We start from the raw sequence: 13,796 nt of genomic DNA, 5'->3' as shown, positions 1-13,796 counted from the left end.
GCTTGTCATCCTGTCCGCCCTTCCAAACCCCCGACATGGGGCCCCTGGTAAGTAAGAGACACAGGAGACTCAGATAGACCACCTCCAGCAAGAGCATGGGTGAACTTGGGCCACAGCCAAGTTGGTTCGTTTCATGATTTTCCATGTTCGATTCAGTTGCTTCAGAAGGGTGGCATTTGACAGTCTTTTTGCTAAATTAAGGGACTAGAGCTCAGCTACTTTAGGTGAAGTCTCGTGGCCCAGAGGGGCTGATGTTGGGTCTACTGAAGGGTTTCCTGAGCTGCAGGTGAATCCTTCATCCCCAGGTCCTTCAACACCTTTACACATGACTGGGCAACAACATAGAGGGAGGGATGAAACAGAAACAGAAGTTACCACCCGTACGCATGACAATCTAGAAAGACTGAACCACCAGCCAAGCCAACCGTGATTAAATGTACCCAAATCACACCTGTCTTTGAGTCTAAAAATCAACTGTGCCAGTCCTGGATGGTGGGGGTGGGTGGTGGGTTTTTACACGTGTAAAAACCGTTATAACGTTAGAATCGACCGGAAACATAACAGGAGTGCAGTGGGAAAAGGCGCCACCAAAAGTGAATGGATCTAAGGGCATCTTAATTGCTGCTCAGGCGTGGGGTGGGCCTGAATGAGGAAGAACCCACTTCCCTCTGGATGAACCAGACCATACCTCAGGTACTAGCTCAGGTTCATCCGGCCAGTTGGTGCAGTAAAACCACTGGTGCTCACCCAGCACCGGCATCATCTGGGCACCTGTTAGAACTGCAAGGTCTCAGGCTGCAGAGCGGGTCCCAGCAATCTGCGGCAGCGCCGAGGCTCCCTCTGCACTACACAAACCTGCGGGGAGCGCTGCCTACGCGGCGGGCTCACTTGCCCAGCCAGGGACATCCAGGGGAGTAGAGCAGGGCCCTGACCTGCAGGGACAAAGCAGGGCCAGTGGTGGTGGGGAAGGAGATTTTAGAGGTGATGGCAGCTGAAGTCAGGAATGTAAGCTGGGGGCCGACTGGATGGCAAGGGCGTAGGGACAAAGGGGATGAGGGAGCCCAGGAAAACCAGTTCTGCTTCAAGTCTCTGGGCCTCCAGGTGAAAGAGGCACCACATGGGACAGGGAGCTCAGGAGGAAGGGTGGGCACTGGGGACAATGAACGCTTTGTCTCTTCTCTTCCCTCCTGACGGACTCCATCTGCTCCCGTGGCTTCATGGGACACGCACTCACCCCAGTCCTTTCTCCCCAGTCCCTGCGTCCCCCTCCCTCTTCGAACCTCCCGCTGGTCACCTCCACCTGCACAAAAGCTTAACCTGCACCTTCCGTCGATGCAGCCCTGGAGGGGGTGGGAGAGGGGCCCCGAGACAAGATACTACACTGAAGGACAAGCAGCAGGGGTGGCCGAGACTGAGCCACAGATGACAGCAGCCCAGACCCCTGGACTGCCGTGTCCTCTCCACCCAGGGTGGGGCGGGGAAAATGTTGGGAGGTTCCAAGGGTGGGGGTCTGGAAGGCGTGATGAAAAGGAGGGGTAAGGCTGGGGGTGAAGCAGATGAACCTGGGGGTCACCTGTGAAATGAGGTACGGACTTGTCATCATTCGTGCGGAGGCACTAAGGACAGGGAGGGGGAGGCTCGTGCCCGGGAGTGGTGTCTGGCAGCAGCGCATCAGGCTGAGGTTCTTCGAGTTGCTAAGGTCTGGTGCGGCCATGGGACCAAGGAAGGTCACTGGGCAGAAGGGGTCCAAGAACCGAGGCGCTGCTGGGCTCTGCACTTCAACGTGACCCCGACCCGCTGTTCCCAGACATTGGCTTTCACAGCACTATCAATTTTCAGATAAATGTTATTTGGGGTCATTTTTGTCCCCACAAGCCTGCCATGTTTTATTTGGTAAATGGAGACGTTTTTAAGGCCCAGTTTTCATCACCATTGTTTCATAAACTTATAGATGTTTAAACAGAAAGAATCGGGGATGACAGAAGATCAGATTCAAGGACCATCCTCCCTGAGAAGAGACCTGTTTTCTCATTTTGCCACAGATCAGTCCCTCTTCATCCTAGTGGCGCTGTCCACACGTCAGCATCTGGGGGCCGGCGGTGAGGGCCAGCGGCAGATGCCAGGACAGCATCCCTGCCTGAGAGGGACCGGGGCCGTCCAGTCTCCCTGGGACAGCCCAGCTTCTTACTTCTTATCCCAGAGCCATGATTGCTGGAGCATCCGTCCATTTACACCAGTGTCCTGGTTGGGATGAGTTGACATGGCCCCCGCACCCTCCCACATCTGGCCCCCTCCAGCCCGGCTGGCCTTCCTTCCTGTCCTCAGCCACACCACGTGCCCTTCCCCCTCAGGATCTGGAACTCTCTGCTCACATCCTTCTCTCTCCTTCAACAGGGAGTATGGGCCTTTCAAGCCAGTGAAACAACACCAAAGCAGAAGAGGAAAGCCATGTGGGCATCACAGGAGGGGGTGACACTGGTGATACATGATCCAGATTCAAACCCAGACTGACCAGCCCCAATACTGTGGATCTTCACACTTCTCTGGGCCCCAGAATTGGAGGGGAAATATGAGGGGAGCCCAGATCTTAGCAGGAGCCCAGCAGGACCACCATCGGACCTTTGGGCAGGGCATCAGACCCAAGCCACCACTCTCAGTCTTGGAGATGAGGCCTGTGTCCAGCCTTTCATTCTGATTCTGAGGATAGAGGGCAGTGGTTCCAAACAGCAATCAGGGTGGGCAAAGAAGAGCATCCCGAAGGACACTTATCACCCAAAAGGAAAGCTTTCTATTAACAAAAGGAGGATCGTCCGTTGCCCACGTTGGCTGGAGAGCCCACTCTAGCCCCAAAGTGAGCTCAGGTGGCAGGTGTGGCCCCAGGGGCCGGGAAGCTGTGGCCATGGCCGCTCGGCTCCAGAGAGCTGGTTCACACTGAGTTGGAGGCAGTGGTTCAAATCCGCTTCTTTGTGCATCAACAATACTCAAGTTAGTCTTTGTTGTGGCCTTGACAGGTGGTGTTGAAAACCACAACACCTACTATAAAACTGCAAGGAAATTGGAATGAGAAAAGAGCCTTAAATGGGTATAGGGCAATGACAAGCACATAACACTCAGCCAAACCAAAGAAAACAAAAGTACCTTAAAAACAGCACAGCCATAATGGAGTTCTTATGCACGGCCAGCGAAGAAGGCGACGTGATTGACGGCCCCCACAAAGCTCTCACTGGGTCTCAGCTAGTTCCTTGAGTGAGAAATGTTTTCTCCATATTTCCTTCTTCCTTGTTACAACACAAGACTCAGAGAGCCAGTGCACATGTGTGTATGTGTGTGTGTGTGCTGCACACACGCATGGGCAGTATCCCCCAGGAGATGCCTGACCAACCATCTGGGTGGATTTAATGGCATGAACACATTTTTGCCGTAGCCTTTGATCGGGCTGAGAATTGACCACCAGGGAGTCCAGTCCAGGAGGGAGTTGACCTCAGGCCAAGAGAGCCAGCCTGGCTTTACCCAAGGCTGGGGGAGAGCTGCGTGGCCTGCCCCACCTCTGGGGTCACTTCCGAGCCATTGGCGGCCTGGGTGCTGAAGAGGGGCTCTGGACTGGTAGACGAGCCGGTGCCTAACCCTTTCCTCTTGCCGAAAGTGCCAGGGCATAGGGAGGGCTTTAACCCTTTCTCATTCAGCCAAAAGACTTATTCAGAATTCTCTCTCCTCCTCTGGGGTTGCCTCACACATTCTCAGAAAACCAGATTAAGCCCTCTTGCCTCTCTCCACGAAGCCTTTTCTCTCCACACTCATGGAGTCAGTGGCCCCACTCACTCCCTGTCTTCCTCTGGCTCACATGCAACATTGGACGGGGCCTAATTATTCTGCGTATCACAAGCTGGGTCCTCCTTGTGAAATCAGGAACCACAGCTTCCACTCCCCCAGCACTGCATACCCAGCAAGATCTCAAACAGTACTTGAGGACAAGTTGCAAAAGCTGTCATGCTCTCAGCACCCTTTGACCACAAAGGCTCACATATGCTCTTCAGGTGAGGCTCAGCCCACTTCACAGATGAGGAAAACTGAGGCTCGCAGAGGTGAAGTACCTACTCCCATGATCAAGTTTAATAAGTGAGCAGAGTGGGGAGAGCTCAGGACACAAACTCACGACTGCCTGACTCAGATCCTACAAGCTCGCTGATGATACTCTCCTTGGCTGAGATTCCCTGAAGGGGTGTGATATTTCTCCCATAGTTTGTGTGCACCTGCCTTGCTCCAAAACAGTTTGATGCGATTTTCAAAACCACATATGGTGTAATAGCAAGGAGAGAAATGTTTAACAAGACCATGAAAACTAATGGTAGGTTAGAAAACAAAGCCAGGGGAAATTTTCAACACAAAATTGAGAAATACCGTAAGGTCCTCCACCGAAGGACCTTAGTTGCTAGGCAGCAATTGGAATTGTGGCTCTAAAATTCCTAGCAGCCAAAGCAAAGAAGGAAACGAGATCAGTATAAAATTTAACTCATCTGTTGTTCTTAGAGGCATTAGTTTTCTTCTTCCCAAGCCCTGAAAAAATGTCTCCCAAATGGCCTCACGGACAGATTACCTGGGTGAAACACGGCAGCTTTCAAATCATATTCCCACATCCCTGGGGTGCCATGGGTGTGATGAAGAGAAGGGCGAGGAAGCTAGCTCTGCTCCTGTGCTTACCTCCTCCCCACCAACCTCAGCTCCAGCAGAGCAGAGATTACACTTAGAATGCTACGGTGGCCTGTGAAGCCTAGAGACAGGCAGCTCCTGCGTGGCAATTCACTGCCATCAGGAATTTTGACTTTGACTTTATTAAAATCTTCCATCTTATCCTATTTTCTAGCACCCAAAACTCCCAGGAGGCTTTCATTTCTCTATGCAAACAGACATACAAGGATCTCAGTCCCGTGCAAGAAGCCCCGCATCTGGACCCCCTGTCCCTTTCTCCTCTCTTCCTCTCTTCACTGCTAGGAGCCCTCAGTGCCTTTCCTGAGCTGACAAAGCCCCTTGGAGGTGGTTTTTCTCTTTACCTTATTATTCTCTCAAGAATTCTCCAGTAGAGCTTTTGTCTCTTCTCTCCTCGAAAAGAAGGAGAAGGGAAAAACACTCCACACTCAGCAGAGAGATAAGGGCTGTGTCCCCCTCTTAAAATATACAGAATGCCCTTGATTATAATATGGCGTGGACCATATAGAAGTCTTGTCCTGAGTTACTATGTTGGAAGAGGAAGAAGGAAGAAACAGCACAGTAAAAGTGTCTCAACCGAGACAATTCCCAATTTCAGAACTGTTAAAAACTGAACCCACAACGTGTATGTGTGAATCAACAAAATAGTTGGATTAGAAAAGATTTTTTTCTGATAGTTCCTTGCAGTACAAAAAAGAGAGCTTAGACGTCATCTACTCAATGCCCCTAAAGGTTATGTATCTTCCCTAAGTTTCCCGACCCCTCCCTGGTCAAAGGTCTTTTCCGTTCCACCTGCTGACTTTACAGATTTCTAATAAAACTAAGAACATACAACTCCTTGATAACCACTGCCTCTCCAGTAGCAAACTACAATGATAGCTTCGAGATAAGTGGAGATAAGAGAGCCAGGGTTTTTGAAGCTGGCTTCCTGGTTGAACCAGAAATACCTTGCCTCCCTTGTCCTGTGGCCCAAGGTGAGGAGGACCCTCCCTGGGGATGGAGCAACTTTCTCCAGGTCCTCCTGGAAGCTGTCTTCATAGAACCGCAGAAACTTACACAGGGCAGGGGCTCATTAAGTTTCCCTTTTGTTTTTCAATAGGGCGACCTGCAGTGGGAAGCTGATGCGGTTGCTCCAGACTGATTCCAAAACCAGAGGCCACTAAGCTCTTCTGGTGAGGGGTTGGGGTGGAATGGGGGGAATGGAATCATCAGGGGTATCAGGGGTATCGGTTTAAAATACAGAAGCCTGGGTCCCATGCCCTCGAGATTCTGATACACTAAGTTTGGGGTTGGACCTGGAGATCTTTCTGCTTAAATTTCCCAGATGATTTTGATATACACCAACGTGTGGGAACTGAGAGAGGCCAGCTCTGAGCAGGACCTCCTGGCTGCAAACACGGAAGGAAATTCACACTGGGGCAGTGGCAGATTCATTTGAGAACAGCAGAAAGGAGGTTTGGGCTTCAAGGAGGTGATTTCAAACAGCTTACGGAGGACTCTGCATTTAATTCACTGGCAGGGTTTTGAGGAGGAGAGTGGTGGGATGCGTCTTTTATAAAGACAGACAATAGAACAAGAAATGACAGTGTGTCTGTATCGGGACGCATGGAGGCACACACACATTTATTGAGCACAGACATACTCGTCATATCGTGCAGGAGTCTGGAAAACTACCAGGAAGAATACAATAATCCCTGCCTGAAGAAACAAACAATCCAGCTGGACAGAAAAATCACTGGCTCGTCAGAAAATAACAGATGGAAACTTTTCGGCCCCTCTAAGACCTTAGAGACCATAGAAGATTTTGACTTTAAGAAAAAAGCTTAGATGAACTCTAATTCCTTTAAAAGTTTGAATCTGGGGAACAGATAAGAGTCAGATCTCTGATAGGGAAAGATTTGTGAGATGGTACCTAGCAGTGCCTAGGCATGTGTAAGTTCAAATCTTCATCGATATTATGTATTCACTTTTTTTTATAGCTAGAAAATCACTGGGTGTTTTGAATTATTATTTGCATAAATATTTTTTATTTCAAAGGTAAAAATGAAATCACCAGCAGTACACAGGCCATCTGTGCTGTGTCTGGTGGGTGAATGCACCAGGTGGCCTGTGAAGCCAGCTTCCATGGATTCGAGGGATGCAAGGAGACTTAGAGCAGTTTAGGGCTTCAGCTGGACCTTGTGGTTGCTGTCAAAATCCTTGACATTTCTGGGAGATGTGTCCCCAGATCTTGTAAGTGTCTGATCACAAACCGCTTTAGAAAATTCTAATGTATTGACAGAACAGCAGCCAGAGGGAGTTGCAATAAGCTGTAATTGGAGTCATGAGTTACCATTTGGCTTAGATTTAAAACAGCCTCATTGACAAACTGCTGCAACAAGCTATCAAAATTTAACTTCCAGGGCTTCCCTGGTGGCGCAGTGGTTGAGAGTCCGCCTGCCGATGCAGGGGACGCGGGTTCGTGCCCCGGTCTGGGAAGATCCCACATGCCGTGGAGCGGCCCCGTGAGCCATGGCCGCTGAGCCTGCGGGTCCGGAGCCTGTGCTCCGCAACGGGAGCAGCCACAACACTGAGAGGCCCGCGTACCGCAAAAAAAAAAAAAAAAATTAATTTCCAGGTCATATACAATTTTGTAATGGAAGTGCAACTTTTTTTAAAAAAGGGAAAAATGTTTCATTTTATGAAGAAGGGCAAAATATATGAAAATAAACTCTTTCACTTTACATTTGTATAAATGCATCTTCCAAATAAATGTTTTTTAAGAAGAATACGTTTGTATCTTTATCACAAGCCACGGTGATAACTGCTTCACAATTTTCATATGGAATAAACACCACATTAATGTTTCTTAATCCAATCAAATCCTGCCACAAGCCTCCCATTCACCAATTTTTTTTTTTGGCTGTGCCACACAGCTTGTTCCAGAATCTTGGTTCCCCGACCAGGGATTGAACCCGGGCCCCAGCAGTGGAAGCTTGAACTCTTAACCACTGGACCACCAAGGAAGTACCCCATCCACCAATGCTGATGAGAAGGCCAACACCCATCATTTCTCAGGGATTCTCCTGCCTTCTAGGGTGGTACCGAGGTCCCAGGTTCTTCCTGGGTGGTCTCAAGTCCCCACCACCCCGCTCCACCTCTCATCCCCACCCTGTGGTTGACTGACACTAGGTTAATCCTGATCCTTCCCAGCCATCCATCACTATAACTTTGTAGAAGCAAGTCTTCCTTGAACTGCATCCTGCCCAGGCCAGCTGGCTTACTCAGTAGTGGGTGACCCTAGTGTCCAAGCCCCTGGGCTTAGTGCCCAGGCCCCCAGGCTGGCAGCCCCAAAGCTCTGGTTTGTGATTTAAAGCAACCACAGTGCTCTACAGCGCTTCTGAAGAACACCAGCCTAAGTTTTCTTTCTGGAACAGGGGGCGATACTAAATTTTTAAGTGACAGAAACAAAAAATAAATTTGTGTTTCGATTCCACCATGGACTGCGTTTTTTCAGTGTATCAATTACACAAGCAAATTTCTAAAGGAGAAGTACGATTTTTAAAATAAGTTACAAAATAATAAAATGAATGGCTTCCTATCATAACACAGACTCCCACCTATTCCCCTAAAAGATTTATGAGTCTCGAAATGGCCCTGGAAGGATTTTAAGTATATTTTCTTTACACAAAAGAAATGTCCTTGAAACTTCATGAGTAACGTTGTGAATGGAACTTTATTTGTATGGAAAGTAGGGAAACTGGTCATTTAAAGGAATCCGTCAGGACCCTACTTGTACATTGAAAAATCATTTGCTAGTGATTTGGGGGTAAATCAGGCTTCTGAAGCATCAGCTTGCTCAAAGGTTTAGTTTACTTTACTTTTCTAGGTTAGTTAAACTGTTCTTTCCATTTTGGCTGAGAAACGGAAATTCAAAAGGCAAATCAGTTGTCCTTATAACCGGAGAGTAGGAGCGTCCAGTCTTAAACCCATAGGAAGCCATGGCTCCTTCACCTTGGCTTTTAGGACCCCTCGGCTTCCCTGTTTGGAAACCGCCCACCTGCAGTTCCAGGTCCCCTTAAGGCGCCGGATCCCAGCACTAGCAAGGACCTCAGCGAACATTCACATCCAATTCTTCTCCTGCCCCTGTTTTAGAGACGAGAAAACAGAGTTCCAGGGAAGTCAAAGCACACATCCAAATTCAAAGGAGTGGGTCCAACCCCTCCTGCTTCCCACTGGTTACCCTGCCTCTGGGAAGTCCCCCCTCGGAAGGGGCTGCTGCAGGCTGGACAGAGCTGCTTGCCCTCCAGACCGTTCAGCTGGGGGACGTGTGTGACGGGAAGGACAGGCCGCACAAGGCCACTGTGGGGCAAAGGGAAGCATCTCACCCAGCTTCCGAGCTGTGCAGGGGCCACTCAGGTAAGTGTGTTCCAGAAGGACTGAGCCGCCCGATCAGTGAGAAGCCCCTGCAGCCCCCGCCATGCCCCGGAAGCCCCAGGACAAGGGGCAGGTCATCTGAGTGCCCTTTGTGAGGCAGTGACTATGGCAAAGGTTGCACAGGAGTTGGGGACAGCTTCCTGTGCCCACTGCCAGACTTCCCAGCTGCCCTCTGTCACCTCAGTCAGCGTCCACGGCCTGTCCTTCCACATGGTGGGGCCTCAGTCTTCTCCGACCTCTTCCTAGTCTGTCTCCCTTTCGTTTTTGTTGTTTTTTTTTTTTTTGCGGTACGCGGGCCTCTCACTGTTGTGGCCTCTCCCATTGCGGAGCACAGGCTCTGGACGCGCAGGCTCAGCGGCCATGGCTCACGGGCCCAGCCGCTCCGCGGCATGTGGGATCTTCCCGGACCGGGGCACGAACCCGTGTCCCCTGCATCGGCGGGCGGACTCTCAACCACTGCGCCACCAGGGAAGCCCTGTCTCCCTTCCTTTTTGACCTGCTCTTCCGGAGCCAGACAGCGGGTTCCCTAGCCTCCCCTCTGCCTTTAGCTCTTTGAATCAACCCCAGATGGTGAAACTTTCTTGCTTTGAAAAAATTCAAAAAACAAGGCTCCACTACTCTCAGCCACCTTATTTTATGGGAAATAAAACAAGAGTCATGAGAATAAAAGTTGTTGAGCACTGTCTAAAATAAGGAAGTGTCCCTTTGTCCCAGTCCTGCTAGGGCAAGGTTCCCTCTGCCTTCCTCTGAGACCAGCAGAAACAGGAATGGGATGGAATGGCCCGTGTCAGCCTGGCTGAGAAGCACCCTTGCCCTAAATAAGCACGTGTGCACAGGTGCACAGGCACAAACACAGGCAAAGAAGAAAAGGAGATTCAGCTGGATATTAAATGAAACCTGTCATTCAGAATTTTTTCAAAATTCATTTTGTGCATTATAGATGGCATCTTTTCTCAGGTCCACATGTTATATGAATTTCTCCTACCACCTAGAATATTCCATGGTTCCTTTCCTTGTTCTAATTGGGCCACTTCTGGATCGTAGGAATAGTGCTGACAGTGCTTGTGCCATACACAAGCCATCACAGTGTCTGTGACTAGAAAGGACAGGCCCTCTTTTTTCTGTTGCAATTCAAAAAAATCAGGGGAGGACTCTGATTGGCCTAATTTAAGTTCAGTGCTCACCCCTGAACCAATCAGCAAAGGCCAGTTGCTGGAGTCTCTAAGAACATGGCAACTCCTGCTCCAGTGGATGAAGCAGTTTCCCAAAGCAAGAGGAAAGCTACCCTCAAAAGAATCGAAGACAAAACACTCAAGACAATAGACATCCACCATAAAGTACTCGTAAGTCTGCACAGAGGTGTAATGAGCTATGACAACACCACTGCCCGAAGACACATTTAAACATAATAAATACATTGAACAGAAGGTAACAAAATGTCAATAGCTCTCACATTAAGATGGTAGATGGTAGAAACTGAATACCTTTATATTTTTCTAAAAAATGTTAGAATTATGTATTAAGTTTAGAAATTTAGGGGTAAGAATAAAATAAGAAATGCAGAATTTATAGCTTCCACATCAGCAAAGGAGGAAAAGGGAACATGAAAAAATTTCATCAGTCTAATTGAAGGCAGGACTGCAAAAAAATGCAAACAAAAAGGATGGGAAGCACAAACCATAAAAGAAGATGTTTAAAATAAGTTTAAATATATGAGAAACCACAATAAATGTAGATTATGCTTACTCTTTAAAAGAAACAGACTATCCATTCATATTTTTTTTAACTAAGCTATACTCTGTCTATAAAAGTCATGCCTAAAACAAAATGACACAGAAATATTGAGGAAAGATATACTGTATAAGTACTAAACCATAGTTTGCATAGTGGTATTAGTTTATAGTAAAGTATGATATAGCTTACCAAAAATCATTAATATAGATAAGGAAGAATGCTACATAGTAATAAAAGAAACATTCCACCAAAATTTGATTGCATCTACCAAAATAATCTGGAAACATATTAAGCAAAACCTGAGGATCTTAGCAGGTTTTTCTCAGACACTTATAGATGAAGCAGGCATAACATGGTTAAGAATACAGAAGAGTTGTTTAAAAAAAAAAAATGGGGCTATTAGTCACCAAGCCCTGATTAAAATCCAACCACTAATGCAATTCCAGGTAAATCATAAAAGGCAGAGTTTTTCACTCCGTGGTTCTCAGTGCCCTTTCTCTTAACAGCCTGAAAATAATTTATTAGTGAATAACATGACTGGAAAATGATGGCTCTTGGAAAATGATCCTTTAATCATTAACCTAATACAAGACACATTTATAAAACTTGCCACAGGGCTTCCCTGGTGGCACAGTGGTGGGCTTCCCTGGCGGTGCAATGGTGGACTTCCCTGGTGGCGCAGTGGTTGAGAGTCTGCCTGCCGATGCAGGGGACACGGGTTCGTGCCCCGGTCCGGGAAGATCCCACATGCCGCTTAAGAAAACTTGCAACAGGGTAACAATTTTATAAAAACAAGAGCAAGCCAGTCCTTGACTTTTTATCCTTTCATCGCTTTGAAAAAAATGGCATCAAGCTGAAAGAACAAGAAGACCACCAATATCTCCTGTTGGTCTCTGCCATAAGACCTGCTACCTATTGACCAATGGCCTGGTCACCATCCAGGAACTCTTTCTATGGCAGTGGTTCCCATCTAGATTTTGGCAGGAACTTGAAGAATAAAAGACTCAAAACAACACTAAAGGTTACAACAGGATTTCCACGCCGTCTATAAAAGCATTCACAGTTAATGTGATATTCACTTGGCTGGTTTTTACGACCATATCTCTGTTTGATCAAGAATGTTTGTTGCCCTGACTGTATTCTCTTAAATACTCACGTCCACTTCTGTCTCTGACTCAATTTCATGCTAAGCCTCATAACTCTTTGGGGAAAGAGCTACCTCGCTTCAAATGCCTGTTTAGTTCAACGAGCCTATGATCAATACCACCTCACAAAATAAATCTTTTATTAAAACAAAGATACATTTTAAATGTTTATCTGACTCTTAACCAAGGGTTCATAACCTGTTGAGGTTCCACTCGAGAACCACAGTTCTAGGGTCTTATTATCCTGACATCCTAGAAGTTTTCCTTTATAACATTTTGCTTTAAGTCCAGTTCCAGGAAGGGAAAAGAAAAAAAAGAAAAAAACTTGCATAATCCATTCAATAAGAATTTACAGAGTGCCGGCTCCATGTCAGTTCCTGGTCCAGGTGTTGGGCTTCAGAATGAGTCATACAAGGTCCCTGCTCTTAAAGTGCTTCTGAAACAATGGGGCGAACTATACAGCAGGTAGTAACCGTACAGTGTGATAAGTTAACTAAGGAGGCTCCGGGGCACCAAGGAGAGGCCTCTTGCTTGGGGACTGGCACAGAGTGAGGCCATTAGTCACTAAGGCCATGCCTGAGCCAAGTCATGAAACAAAGTAGGTAGTAAGGAAGCAGAGGAGGGAAGTGGGGGTGGGGAGGGCTTTGAGGACAAGAGGATTAGCATGTGCAAGGCCATGAAGTCTCAAGAAAGCACTGGCACGCTGGGAGAATTGCCAGGGAAGCACAGAGTGGGAGGAGGAGGCACCTGGTGAGAGATGGGGGGCCTTGTGTGAGCCGCTGAACGAGGAGATGGGGTGCATTCGTGGCTGTAGAAGGGGGCTTGGTTTCATCTCTACAGCAATTTCTCATGGATCTAGAGGCCTGATATACCCACCTCTTTGCTGTATCTTCTTTGGGTTTGAATCAATTCTGTAGCCTTTTGACCTGTTTCCAGCTGCCATCAGATGCATCTAGAAGCCTTCAATGTCCATTGTCTACAGGACAGACTTCCAAATTTGACATTCAAGGGCCTGCACCACCTCCATCCAATCTACCTGCTTCTGCACACACTCTCTCCTCCCGACCAACAATGTCCTAGTAACAGACCTTACCCTCCTTCAACTCTTCTCATTTGCTTACAACGGCCAGGTCTCCTTCTGCAAACTTTTTTAGCCTCAGAGCCTGAGAATATGTCTGGCATTTCATACATGCCATCTGGCCTTGTCAAATTTCTTATAAGTTTATTTCTCATCTCCCGAGCGAAACTGTGAGCTCCTAAAGGCAGGGCATGTGCTCCTAAAGGCACAATGTACGTTTTAAAAAGTGGATTGGATTAACATGGGTCAGAACTTGAGCTTTGTGAAATTGTTGTTAAAAGGAAGATTCAAGGTTAGGGAATGTTAAAGCCTAGCACCAGAGACAGCGTTACTTAACAGACTGCAGGAGAACGGACAAGGACTTACGTTCTCACTATGAGATTCAGACTATTTCACCATGGTTCCTGTACTGCCAAGGTTATCTCCTGACCACCAGTCATATCAGCAAACGCTGACATCCATAAAGGTCTGAATTACTAAACAGGAAGATATGGAGAATATTTAGCTCTGAAAGTGGCAATGTAAATCTATGAGGGCAATTTCCCCTTTTACTGTATAAACTTTGGCCTTGTTTGACCCTATTGTACATACATAAGATAGAGTCAAAATAAAAACAGCTATTAAAGGGTTTTTTTTTTTTAGTGCCAAGTAACCGGAAAGCTTACAAAAAATAATGTCATATTTGGATGTTGTGTTCTTGGCCAAGAAATCAACAACAA

Source organism: Monodon monoceros, unplaced genomic scaffold (genome assembly GCF_005190385.1).
Source record: "Monodon monoceros isolate NGI ecotype Baffin Bay Population unplaced genomic scaffold, NGI_Narwhal_1 Super_Scaffold_4, whole genome shotgun sequence".
Classification (NCBI taxonomy): Eukaryota; Metazoa; Chordata; class Mammalia; order Artiodactyla; family Monodontidae; genus Monodon; species Monodon monoceros.
Note: the sequence above shows the minus strand (reverse complement) of the source record.